This window comes from Brienomyrus brachyistius, chromosome 4, assembly GCF_023856365.1.
Source record: "Brienomyrus brachyistius isolate T26 chromosome 4, BBRACH_0.4, whole genome shotgun sequence".
Classification (NCBI taxonomy): Eukaryota; Metazoa; Chordata; class Actinopteri; order Osteoglossiformes; family Mormyridae; genus Brienomyrus; species Brienomyrus brachyistius.
In genome coordinates, this window is record NC_064536.1 from 16,404,966 (window position 1) to 16,417,421 (window position 12,456).

Below are 12,456 nucleotides of genomic sequence, written 5' to 3' on the forward strand. Positions count from 1 at the left end.
CCCAGTTGGCCTGTGAAATGTCTGTCTGTGGTTTCCTCAGAACAAGCTGGGGTCTGCGGCTTCGGAAAGAGAAGCCTGGCCTGACCGGCTGGCTGTGCTGCCACCAAGACCCTCGGGAGCAGCAGAGGGCTGAAATGGGATAGATGGTACTTTTTTAATCCCTTGTGTAGAATAATATAAATCTCTGTCCCAGCAGTAACGTTCACTCAGTCCAGAAAACAATGTCTTTTTCCATAACCGCTTTTCTTGCACAGGCTTGCAGTGAGCCTACAGTCTTATCTCAGATCAATTTTTTAAATTAATTTATAGTTTATTCAGTGGATACCGCTTATGCTGATCACGGTTATAGTGATCAACCGCTTATATGGATCAAAAAGCTTGGGACAGAATTATTCGTGCACAATTACTGTTTAAAAATTTGCACATAGTAATCAAGTAGTCTGCATACAGTGTTCATTTAGGACCTTTTAAACATGACATCATATGGAAAGAATTAAAACTGCTAGCTATCCGCGGCTAATGCTGCATGCACAGAAAACATGTCGGGTAAAAAAAAAAAAAACAATCATTTTCTCTTAATGACAAATATAGACTCATCAATAGCTAATGTTACACCTCCAAAAATGAGCCAACGAAATACAGCAGCGGAACTACAATAAGCACTTTGATACAATGTAACACTGTAAAAATCCCCCGTATAAACTGATGGCAGGGTCAGTTCGTCTAGCCCTGCCCCCAAGTGCATTTTCCCCAGTATGGTAATCGGCTCCCACTGGCCACCCTGTTCCTCTTGTATGTTGTTTCTGCTCCCTGGGCTGCTGTGTGGCTTAATGCACAGCCTGGAGGCTGGCAGCTGTTCAGTTGAGGGGTCGAGGCCAGCCTGAACATTTTTGCAATTTTATTTCAGTTTGTTCCTCGTTTGGTGTTTCTTTGTTCTTGCTTTTGTTCTTGTTTGGTTTGCCACACTTCTGAGAAAAGCTCGGTGTAGTGGAGGTGGACAACAGCAGTAAATGTAGCTTTTTGTTAACTTCTCTTTTTAAGAAAAAACGTATGTTGTTGTATTTCAAGTTGTTTTGCATTGAAGTTGTTTAAATGCTGCCTTTTGTTTATGGAGGAGGAAAATTATTTGGAGTTATTTGGAGTACGTTCCGTTTACCCATGTTCAGTTTTAGCAGTATGACTCAACTTTTTTTTAGATGGTTCAAGGTTGTAAAAAAAAGTTGTAAAAAAATGGGAATAAACTGTAGTGTCAAATATTCATAGAATATTCATAGAATCGCAATACTTACAGAATCACAATACATATCAAAGGTATCGTGATATCATCATATCGGGAGGTCACTGGTAATACCCATCCCTAGTACATTTGCTATTTTATTGCTAGGCACAGTTTAGCAATAGAATATATGCAAATGAAAAATGACATAATAAAACTAACAAGAATTTCCTCTTCTTCAAAAGGCTGCTGATATCTAGCTGGATGGCTAGATGAACACCACTTCAGTTCCCAAACCTCTCCTCAGGAGCATCCCAGCCATTCTATATATTTGTTCAATTTCACCACCAGTATAGTTAATTAATCAATAAGTCTTATTTAGTTAACTAACTTAGTGAGGTATTGATTAGCCAAAAATGACAGGGGTGTGTTACATGGTTACCGCAAACACCGGGGTGAGTTTAGCAGAGCTTCTGAGCTGCCTGAGCTTATACACTTTGACAGACGTAAAATCATAGTTTTACACCAACATGAAGATCATTTAAACATCATTTTTCTTTGACTGCATAAGTCAGAGTTGCCTAATTCTGGTCCTGGGGGGCCAGAATCTAACACGGTTTTCAGATTTCCCTGCTGAAATACATCTTAATCAGCGAAATACCAGGTTAAATGTGTGTGTCTGAGTAGCGAAATATACAAACTGTGTTGCAAACTGGAGCAGAATTAAGGAACTTTGGCCAAAGAGTTTTACACAGTACTGTACTTATACAGGCATGTATGGGGGGACATCAGCATGACATCTCAGATGTTGCTTCAAACACTGTACAGTTGATCTATTACAAACTCTGTATTCATCATGTAAGTGGTGACATTTCATTTTGCAGCAGTCTGTTGGATTTGCGGTCAGCTTCTCGATATGCTGTCGGCCATGTAGGAATCAGACATAGGCCCAAACACGTCTCAGATGTAGACGGAAAATATTGCCCTTTTGGCATTTAAAAAAAAAAAGCACAGAAATCGATGCCCCGCTTATGGCGTACGCTCATGACGGTAGAGCGTCGAGACCTAGTTTGTCGGGCTTTGGGGCCACAAGAGAACCTAAGCAAGGAGCATGATAAATGGACCTGTATCGTGCTGGGGTGCAGAACCAATTTGCGAGGTGCCAGTGAAGAAACTTCGACCTACAAAGGTTTTCTTTTGCTAGAACTGGGCTTGTATTACCAGCAAAAAGTCTCCAGGGAGATCTGGGTGGTGTTATGGCAGGGGTGGCCAACCTTATCCGCAAAGGGCCGGTGCGTATTCGGCTTTTTGGGGTAGCCTGTAGGTCAGCTGTTCACACGCAGGTGTGAGGACTCTTCAGCCAGTTAGTAATCTAATTAGGGAGAGACAGCGAAAACCTGCACACCTCACTTTTGAAGGAAGGATTCGTATCCGTCAGCCACATAGATTCACACTGGGTTGTTTTGTAGTAAAATGTACTATGTGTCCATTTTCATTGGATATTAATAAGAGGTTGCAGTTTTGGACTGGCTTCCCATCCAGGGTGTCTCCTGCTTTGTTCTTTAAGCTTACAGCACCTGCCCCAAGCTCATAGTGACCCTGGATAGTCAGTTAAGTAAGATGGATGGCATTTTGCATTCTCCATCCATTCATCCATTTTTGTAATTTCTTCTGAAATACAGAGCATCACCGACATTGAATCCTATCTCACTGGACAAGGATATTTGTTTCTTTCCTTCTTGATTTCTTGTTTTACTTCTTTCTTCTGCATCTCGCTCTCTCTGGGGGAACATTACTGATTGTCTTGCTGTTAGTATTCAATCGAGTCTGGCATCCCCGCCACAGAAGGCTGGGGGAGGATCTCCGCTACTGGGTGTTGTGGGACATCAGGGGGCATCCCTACCTGCTCGTCTAGCTGAGCCTCGGCAGTGACCAAAGCGAGGGCTTTGCATGCCCCTGGACCCCAGTATCGGACTCCGTGTGTTTGAAACGTGACATCTAGGCGATAATCACAGACATTATGCTGAATTTGTGGGGAATATTATGTGTGTTGAAAGTGATAGAGATGTTTGTATAAATTATTCTAATTAACATTAGTTGGATTTTTGTACAATTGTACAGATTGAAATTAATATTTTTGTTACAAAGCGGGAATGATACATATTTGTTGGTCATGGGGATATATGTTGTGTATTTTATTTATACATGCAGTATATCACTTAAATCAGCTGGAAAAAAAGAGAATAGACGTTGAACAAGTTGTCATGAATTATATCAACAGCTTTTCAGAAAAGCATGTAATCATGTTGGGGGGAGTGATCTGTCCATTTCCGATGACCAGGGAAGCGTTTTCCACTCTCGCGGGGAGCCCTCTTTGCTGGTGTTCCGTGGGGATGAGCGATTACACATCTTCTCTGGCATTTTTGTTGCAGCCTCCCCAGTCTGGCCTGTCAGTTCTGCGCTAAATGGCATTTACTACGACACCTTCAACCGAAGCAAACGGGGGTAACGGCCTTTGTTTTTTAACAAGTTTAAAACAAGAAATTATGGAAAATCTCAGGTGCATTTACTCTTGACTTATAGGTGGAGTCAAAGCACAGTTTCCTCTCTCTGTACGTGTGCTGCCTGATGTTTTCATGGTCTGGCATTTGCTGTGGTGGGCTGGCTGGCTGGCTGGTATTGCAGGTTACCCAGCAGGCTGAGCTTCGCTTCTTATTAATACTAAACCCCATGTCCGTTCCAGTACTTTGGCTCTTGTTTTTTTTCTCCCCCCACGTTTTTCCCAAGCTGATCCGCAGGCAGGGGCAGTACGGTTTCCAGTCGCTTCAGCTTCTGTTCCTCCCTTCCATGCTGCAGTCAGCCCCTGCTGGGGGGCCCCATCCCCCAGCACTTTGGCAACAGAAAACCCGCTGGCTTCTTACTCCATATAATCCTGGGACTCGATTCTCTATAGTGGGGTGGATATCAACAAGGGTTGATGAGTGCCTCCCCCCACTGATCCACCCCGCCTAACCTGCTCCAGTGTAGTGACTGTTTTTGGCCAGTAGTGGGCGGCACGCAAATGCGTAGTTTGAATAGTGGCTATCAGTAAGCACAGCTCTTTGGGAGGTAGGGCATGCCGTTCTCCCATGCATAAATCGCCAGCGATCTCATACAGGTGGCAGGATCCACTCCGCTTCCCGTTAATGATGTCAGTTAATCCATTACCGGACACTGCTTGGGTGAAGGTCTTTTACGAGGGCTACTTCTGCCAAGATGGATTATCCATCCATCCGTCTTGCAGAACCGCTTATCCTGTGCGGCTTTGCAGCCAGACTGGAGTCTGTTCCCCCCCCACCCGGAACACGGGGAAAGACCCTGGATGGGATGCCAGTCCCCTGAGAAATGCTAATCCATCTAAGCTGCATGTTTTTAGACCGCAGAAAACAACCAGAGTAACTGGAGAAAACCCGCATCCACTGCATATTTCACAAGGGTTTTATATTCACTGGGGGAGTTTATGGAGTTTGTGTGCTAGTATGACTGGCTGCGGTGGAAAGTTCCAGCATTGGTGGCGCACCCATGTGGGGGATTAGGGGCCGGTTACCTTTGAGTCCGGTGCCTCACTCATCTCTGACATGTGTTTGGGATTGGATGAAACAGTAGGGAGATGCTGGTCGCAGGCTGTGCTCCCACAATGCACTGCAGTGTCCAGGCCCAGTGGCGCATTTAAAGAGCTGACGCCCACAATTTGTATCCGTTGCTGTCAGAGCTACCTTTGTGGCCCGTTCCTCTCCTCCTGGCTCCCGCTGCTTTCCATCCTCACCCCCTCCACTCGTCCACCTGCAGTCCTTCGTCGGCGGGGCCTGGCGACACAGCCCCCGAGGAGCGGACAGCTACCATTACCACTGTTTCCTATCTCTCCACCCACCTTGTAAACAAAGCCATACTGGAGGGGCAGCAAGCAGTTTTACCGCAGAGAAAAAAATCCTCATGGGGTATGCTGTATAAAATCCCCACATGACCAGATGGCTGTGAGGTACCAGAGGAGGTGCTATGGAGCTTCTAAAGGACAGGATAGTGCCAGGGCTGCTCAGAGACACCACGGGTGATGCTCTCCTGTTAGTGTATGGGCCACGTGCGAGAGGAAGCGCATTGTTTTAGGGATGCCGGTGATTCAGAAATAAAGACTCCATACAGGCTCTTTACACATTATATTTTCATGTCCCTTAAATGACTCATGCAGGTTTTGCAGAGGGAATGAGTCATCCAGGGCTTCCCCAGCACCGTGGCGTCGGGGGTCTTTGTGAGCCTGGTGTCGGGGGTCTTCCCGGCTTTGGCGGTCTTTGATCGCGATCAAAGGCAGTGCTGTCATGCCCCCACGCCTGGACCCCGCCCCTGCAGCCTGTGGCCCACGGGGCTGATGCTCCACTGACGAGCTTTAATTAAGCACGCAGAGTGGCCGTCCTCGCTGATGTATAGCTGTGTCCCCATGACCTTTTACACAATTAAAGCTACATTACTGCTGCTATACGCCCTTGCAGTGATTCCTGGGTTCAGTGTGGATGCCATTTGAAGGACTGTGTGTGTGTGTGTGTGTGTGTGTGTCTAGATTTGTGAATGCAATCAAAAAGCTAAAAATGCCAAAAGTCTCCTATTTTGTTTGGTTACTTATGGTTAAGGTTAGGGCTGGGTAGGGGTTAAGGTCGCCATGTTGGGATTAGAGTTTTCCCCATAAAAGTGAATGCAGAGTCCCCACAAAGATATAATTACAAACCTGTGTGTCAGAGTGTATGTGTGTGTGTGTGTTTGTTGCAAAGGCGTGTTTTCCAGACAGTGCCGAAAAGCAGGTGAGCCTCGCAGACTCCCGCCCAGCCTGCTACACGCACCCCCGCCCTCCCTCTCCCCGGGGGTCTGATGGCACTCAGTGGTGGCCAAGCAGCTCACGGAATGCTAATGCGCTCCCCCCCCCCCCCCCCATCCCGATCCTCCTGCCCTTTTGGATGAAGTCTCAGATGAACCCTGGAAGTCACCGGGTGAATTGAGTGAGCCCCCCCTGGCATGCAATGGTGCACACCCTGCAAATGCCCCTTACCCCCCGCCCCATGTCCATCTCTCATGTGGGCCGGGAGTTCCTCCCCTGTGGGTGGAGACGTCCTCACACCACATGCCCAGCATCCATAAAGGAATAGAGCTGCCCTTAGTAATATGCACTGATTCATATTACCATGCGGTGTGTGTCTGGGGAGGGAGGGGGGGGGAAGGATGGCTATAATAAAGTGCTCCTCTGCAGTGATAAGGTGGCAGACATGAGAGAAATTCCGCATCATCCTTGGAAAACCACACCTAAATATGGGGTAGGGACTGCAACGGTGGCACACCCCCGCATAGATGCCCCCCGGGGTGAGGGGGGGTTCCAAGCAGAGCGAGGGCAGCCTTTCATCCCTCTCGAACCCCAGGCCCAGTGCTTTGGCATCTGCTCCTCCAACGGACTCACAGGTCCCGTCCAGGATCGGTGGCCAATCAGGGGGCAGTGTTTTGGCAGGGCCGTTTGGACCTCGTGAATGAAAGTGGACTCTGCAACGGTACCGAGGAGCAGCACCATTCAGAGGTCGGGACGGAGCGGTCCTCCCGCTCGGGATTAAGGTGCCACGCTGGAACTCTGCTTCCATCTGCTCAGGAAGCCCCCCCCGGCCCCCCTGGCCCGGCCCGCCCCCATTCAGAACACGGCGCTGCCGGACCAGCGTGGGCGAGTGGACCTGCCTCTCTATGCTCAGGCCTCATTCAATCCAACCACGCTCTCTCCACGCCACTAAAAACCGCTTTTTAAATGTACTTATTTATTATTATTTTACTATTGAAATTTGGAAATTTGTATATCCCTCTCCGTAGTGTTGCACTTATTTCATATTCCCCAAATATCTTTTTATCATCTTAATATGTTATATTAATAAATAAATATTTTTAAAATATTTTATATCGAAATTGTTACATATAAAGGTGTGTATCATCTACAGCGAGGGGTGGGTTTGTATTCTCTGGGGCCCCATTCCAAAAGCCACCCTTAATGTAGTAACAATTTGTGGCCAGTAGGGGTCACATAATAATGCATGGTGTGAGTGGGGGTAAACACCTCTCCTGGTCAGAGGACACACCAGCACACACCAGCACGCTGTGGTTTTTCGGTTTTGCGATGTGCGTGAATATGACAATTGCCCACTGTGTGTGTGCCCTTTGGATCAGAGCGCCCCCTATGGGCTGGAATAGGCTTCAGGCCACCCTTTGACCCTGGCCAGTGTAAGCAGTTAGAATGGATTTTGGAGTGAGTGCAGTCATGTCATTGTAGTCATGCCTGCTGTGAACATTCTGGCTCGATTTCCTTCACAAGCTGCCCCGTGAGTATATGTGAGTCACCGTCCATCAGTGCCACGCCACCAGATGAACGATGACAGGAAGGACAGCGCTGGCTTTGGGGACCCTGACTGTGGCCTGTCGCAGAGAAGCGCTTTCCTCCTGCCGATTGGCCGGTATGGTGTGTGTGCGTGCATATTCGCAGAGCATTATGGGAATGACATAGTCCATGTCCTGCAGAGGCTCCTGGTGACATGGATTAAGCACCCACGGGTGCCACAGGTGGTTTTGGAAATTGTCTGGCTTTCTTTGAGCTGAGTCAGCGTTAGGGCTGTGACTCGGTGCTTTCGGGGGGGGTTGAGCATTGCTTGGGCCAAGGAGAACTTCATCAATAAACCCTGATGAGTGCATCATAAACTGTTCTGTCCAGTGGAGGGCTTTGTGACTCTTGGCTAGAGCGGGACATGTCATTCCAAGCTCATTATTAGTATTATTCTACAATTTTCCAAGTCAAATGAGTGCTATGGCAAATGGGAGCTTTTAACTCATAAAATATTATACATTCTCCAGCTCGTAAGAACAGAGGATGTTTGCCAAGAGCAGATCTCATGAGGTTGTCCTTGTTCTACCTACCTCATCTTCCAAGGCTGTGAAAATGCAGTTCAATCTGGTGAACGTTTATGTGTTTTTTTTCCAACCATATTCACCCCGAAGCACTTAAAGATTTAAGCAGGACGGCACCGCAGAGAGGCATAATGTCCATTAATGTTATGCGGCTATAAAATTCTTCTTATGCAGGGGGAAAAATCCCGGAGGCAATGGAGGCTTGGAAACAAGAAAATACCCTTCAGTAGTTAAGGGCTAAAAAAAACCTCAGGGGGTCTGAGGCCAGCTGTCTGTCCAAGACCCACCTGACCTTGTAGAAGTCCGAGTGTGGAGTTTACCCTGGAAATGTGGCCTGCTGTGGCGCCCTCATCTGGTGCAGCCAGCAATGGCCAGTAGGTCAGCATACGGCATGGCAGGGTCCATTGTCTGGGCTGAGGTCATGGTTGAGGCTCAAGGTTCCATCTCTCCAGTTGAAGGTCAGACTCAGGCAAGGAGGTCTCTGTGTCGATACTGAGGCGTGACAGACCTGCGTAAAGGATGATGACAGCAATAGGGGATTTTTTTTTCCAATGCTAGCAGCAGTGCTGGGGACTCGATGGTTGTGGGTTTGAATCTCGAAGATTGTGGGTTTGAATCTCACCTTAGTTGTTTGTTGCATAGATTTCTTCTTACAGTCTAAGTGTGCAGTTAGGTGAATTAGTATAGTGTGTGTGTAATCTGTGATGACTGACATCCTGTCCCCTGTCCCTCTGCTCACTGGAGTTTTATCTTATACAAAAATGTTCTTTCTGAAGGCAGAATGAAAAGTGATTGGTTCAGAGAGGTTACCAATCAGATTATAGAGGAGGTGGGTCCAAGAAACTAGAGGAGGCGGGACTAACCAATCAGGTGTCTTGGTCCCATGCCCTCTAGTTGCTTGGACCCACCTTCTTGACAATCTGTTTGGTTATCTTTCTGAACCAATCATTTTTCGCTCTGCCCTCAGAACAATTTTGTGTAAGAAAAACTCCCACGAGTCGTCCCCACATGCTATCTGCCATAGGCTCTAGCCTCACTACAACCCAGTCCTGGATGGATGGGCTGAAAATTGAGCGCATGAAGCCGGATGTCAACTTAAATAGTGAGAGCAAAGGGGAAACTTGGACCTCAGTAACTGCAGGCTTTGCAGTTCTCATAGTTCCTTTGTCATAGTTACTCATATCTTTACTAAATGGCCAGATGCATGCTGGGATTGAGCATGTGATCTGGGTGGGGGGGGTCATGTTAATCTTATGTGTATAACCTTTCAGTTTCTTATAAGCTAAAAGGAGGATTCGGCATCTGCTCCAGGTGGAGGGAGGCGGGTACAGACTCGCGTGCTGTGCTCATCTTCTGTGCCTCGCTTATGCCTCTAGCTGAAGGACAGGACCAGTCGGACACTGCAGCACATTACCCAGCTGTGGGATCCTGTCCTTTGCTGTGAAAACCCCCCTTAGCTCTGCGGAGCTTCCGAGCTGCAGGACGCCTGTCCTGGATAAGGAGTCAGCCGGTAGGTTAAAGGACTGGAAGGATGCTTAAGTACAGGAGGATTTTTCAGAGCCATTTTCAACAACAGTGCTCTTTGTGAGCCAAGGATTGCAGCAATAAAGTGTATTTTATCGTTTTCTAGCCTCTGACCAAAAAAAAAAACAGGTGTAATTTTTACATATTTCGAGAGGTCAGTTAACTGCAAGCTGCTGGGAGCTGTGGTTGCACCGAACTGGATCTGCCCAGGAAGGATGGCTTTGATGGACAGCACCTTCTCCGTGATGGACGTGTCCTTGTGTCACTGCTCAGGTGGCTGGGCTGGACGTCGGTGGGGCTCCGGGTTGACAGCTCGCCGCTAGCTGGCTATCTGTGGGTCTCACCTCAGCCCAGGGGCTTCAACTACACCACCTGTATGTGTAAAAGAGAGACAGGGTGGATCAAAAGATGTGACCCACAAAAGAGGTCTGGGTGCTTCAGGGGAACTTTTCCCACATGGTTCTGGTACAAATCCTTGCTTCCCAGGCTTTCAGGACACTGGGGTCACAGTCTCAGAAATTATGGTAATGATTCACACTAGAGGGGCAGAATTGAAAGTGGACTAGACCTGAAAAAGGCCATAATTCCTTTACCTGCATTTTCGATGATGTTTATAGACTTATTATCCTCTTACCTACACCTTTCTGGAGCATCTGACAGTTCTACGCTATTCCATACTTTAAATCGAAGTTTCCAGCATCTACAGCGACACATTAATCCCCTATGCAGCGGCATGACAGGCCAGTGTGGCGTTTCATGGCATGTGTGAGGTGAGCTCAGCGCTCAGGAAAACAGGTCGTCTTGTGTTGCTCCTGTGTTACATCAACGGGTGTCTCTCCGCCAGAGTGGGAACTCGGAGAAGCCAGCCCCCGCCCACCCCCTCCCCACAGTGGTCTTCCCGATCCTTCCGGCGTTTCCCCTACCTCCTCTCATCTCACGCTTGTGTGCACAGAGCCACCCTGACTGTGCGAGGACGCCCACACACACACACAGACACGCACACACGTGCACACGCGCACACACATTCCAGCACATACGCACAGACACGCACACATAAACACAAATACACACATGCGCACACGCCGGCACAGTTGCATACACACCGACACGCTCACACAAACATGTACATACACACTGACACACACACACACACACACACACACACACACACACACACAGACTTGTGGAGAGCAGTCATTCTTTTTTTCCGGACGCTGCCGTTTTCTTATTTCTGCACCTCCTGTGCTCTCCCCCGGGTGGCGCCGCCTGTCTCCGCCTGGGAACAGGTGGAAGGCTCGTCCGGGTGAATTTACTTCCCGTCAGAGCCGGAGCCTCCTCATGGAGAAGCTTCGAGTTCCTCCAGGTAGCGGCTCCACTGCTCTCCTCGGTGAAGCGGCACGCCTGCCTGCCCCTGTCTGCCTTGCGTTTGCGCCTGTGGGCCCTGGGGTACTCATGGCGTGTGCCCTCTGTAGCTTTGCCTCGCTCTGGGGAAATTTAGGCTCCCCCCCTTCAGAGTTTTACAATCTCTGCACTTGGAGTCTGTCGCCATGGCATCACTAGCGCTGTTTTAGGGGGGCTTTAGCCCCTCTTAAGCCCGTCCCCCCACCAACTAAATGTTCACTAATTAATATGCATATTAATATGGGCCATTTCCATCAAACCACCCTCCCCATTAAAGGCTAAGGTCCCCCTTTTGATAAATTATTATTCCTGTCGTTCGGACAACCATGGCAGAGGACGCCTGGAACACTCCCTGGGAATAAGGGTAGTCCGCCGCAGCGCGGAGGGGGAGGCTGGGGGGGGGGGGGGGGCTTAATCAGCTGCCAGCTATTCGGTTCGCCCTGCATTACTCCACACTTCAGAAAACGTACATTTTCATTGGTAGATGAGGATTTGGGTCGTCTTTGTACTCTGTCCTACTTAGAGTGCAATTTAAATATAATTATATAACATTACATAACATAAATGGAGGGATACAGAGATATGTAAGGCATGTACAGATGAGTAATGATAATAATAGCAATATTGATGATGATGATGATGATTGAGGCTCCATAACGAGGTGCCCCGGTCCCTGTAGGAAGGTTTGTTTTGGGCAGCAGTGCGGTCACAGTTGGCTGCGTGGGAGAGCAGGGCACCTTCCCGTGTGCCTGGTCCTCCATGCCAGGTTGCCTGTGCCAGAGCACGTCACTGGGCACCTGTCGCTCGCGGCGCGCGGGGGCTGCCCTCCGGGCCGGCCTCCCCCTGGCACACCCCCCCCGCCTTTCTGTGCTAGTAGCAGGCTCTGCCTCCCCACAGACGAGGAGGGAGGGGATGCAGGACTCCAGTGGCGTCCGCTCTTCTCGCTTGTCCCTCTCGCTCTCCCTCGCTCCCGGGCGTCAGCTGGCATGCGACGCATGGTGCCATTTTGCTGCTGACGCAGCTGAGAGACTGATTTTAATGGCTGTTAGGTCACATGTCCCTGTTTTGCTGAGTGTTTCGCGGCACTTGCAGTGGGGCCTTTTTGACGTGGATATTAATTTGAGCCACCCTCTGTGCTGCTCTGTGCTGTAGTCACATGGTACCTCCCGCGAGGGAAGACCTGCTCATTGCGGGAGTCCGGTCCTGGCAGCGTGTCAGAGAGGGCGCTGTTACAATCTCCATTACCGCCACCATCGCTGATTCCTGAGGGAATTCCAGCTGAAGTCATTTTACAATTTTACCGGAGTTACAGGGCATGCACTTGCACCCCCTACTGGTCAGAAGAAAATGCTATTTGAACA